Source organism: Carlito syrichta, unplaced genomic scaffold (assembly GCF_000164805.1).
Source record: "Carlito syrichta isolate Samal-C Ts95f unplaced genomic scaffold, Tarsius_syrichta-2.0.1 Scaffold123367, whole genome shotgun sequence".
Classification (NCBI taxonomy): domain Eukaryota; kingdom Metazoa; phylum Chordata; class Mammalia; order Primates; family Tarsiidae; genus Carlito; species Carlito syrichta.
This window is the reverse complement of record NW_007067463.1, coordinates 64,154-65,624: the sequence shown is the minus strand read 5'-3', so window position 1 is coordinate 65,624 and position 1,471 is coordinate 64,154. Positions and strand designations below refer to the sequence as shown.

Genomic DNA, 1,471 nt, shown 5'->3' with positions numbered 1-1,471 from the left:
ACTCCAACTCAAAAAAAGAAAAAAAAAAAAAAAAGATTCTTAATATTCCAGGAACATTCCATCTTTTGTCAGTATGCTTTTAATTTTTCCTCCCCGACCTTAGAAATGGCCAACTGACTCACACAATCCTTGCAGATCATAAAAATATACTTAAAACTGAACTTCCAATTCACTGTTAAGTTCTCACCAACTCTGAACTTTGTTTAATATTTAAACTTTCAGACAGGTTATAGCATACTGATAAACATTCCATAGAACTGAAAAGCTCACAAAGGTTTTCATTTTCAAACACTGAATTTACCTCTTGACAGGTACCATGAGAGGCAAATTTTAATTTAAGCCAAAATTTTTTCTTCAAATGTTTATTACAGTAGGATGGGATACACTGAAATACATTGAATTCTCCAATGCTAGAGACTTTCTGACAAAAGTTAAATACCCAATTGTTACTCCAGCCTAGGCGAAGAAGGAAACTCCACCTCAAAAAAAAACCCCAACCAATTGTCCAAGATGATTTTGAAGTAAGCCTACCACTTAGATATCTTTTTTTTTTTTTTTGAGTTGGAGTCTCACTCTGTCGCCCAGACCGCTCCCGGCCACCGCAGCCACGACCTGCTGGGCTCTGGTGATCCTTCCACCTCAGCCTTCCAAATAGCTGGAACGACAGGCACGCACTACCACGCCTGGCTAATTTTTGATTTATTGTAGAGATGAGGTCTCACCAAGTTGCCCAGGCGAGTCCACTTAGATATCTTGAACAAGTGGTTGCTTTACATTCATGAGCGGAATTTTCCTCATCTGCAAACTGGTAACAATCATCTATTCCACAAAACTATTGTAATTTTTCTGTTTTTTAAGTACAGTGGGGCATGGTGGGTACATGCCTACAGTTCCAGTTACTGAGGAGGTTGAGAGGATGGCTTGAACCCAGGAGTTCAAGGTCAGACCAGGCAACGTGAAACTTACTTTTTTTTTTTTTTTTTAAAGGAAGAAAAGTAGATAGCATGACTCTAGCAATAAAAACAGCCACTATAATTGTTATCCCGTAAGAGGATTATTTTACTATATGGAAAAGTAAAGGCTTCTAGTTACAAACTCTAATTATACCAGAATTTATAAATTGAAAAATAATGTTCTCAACTTGTATGAAAATAGCGAAACAACCTATATGTAAATTATTCCTCCATTTTTAGTTCATGTTTAATTGCATTTTAGTGAAGTAGTCATTATACATCTAAAGGTTCTCATTTGATTTCAGGAAAAAAGCACATGTATCAAAAACATAGTACATTGCTTTAAATGACTCTATGACTAGAACTTAAACTGAGCCGGGCTCAGTGGCTCAGCCTGTAATCCCACGTCTTTGGGAGGCTGGGGTGAGTGGACTGCCTGAGCCTGCGGGTTCGAGACTCGCCTGGGCAACTTGGCAAGACCTCATCTCTACAATAAATCAAAAAATTAGCCGGGCCTG

General features: G+C 38.1%; 1 protein-coding gene across 2 annotated transcripts in view; it reads right to left on the bottom strand.

Moving 5' to 3' along the window:
* KIAA0907 (KIAA0907 ortholog) overlaps positions 1–1,471 on the bottom strand; it is a 24,082-nt gene that overhangs the window by 21,161 nt on the left and 1,450 nt on the right. The window lies entirely within an intron of this gene.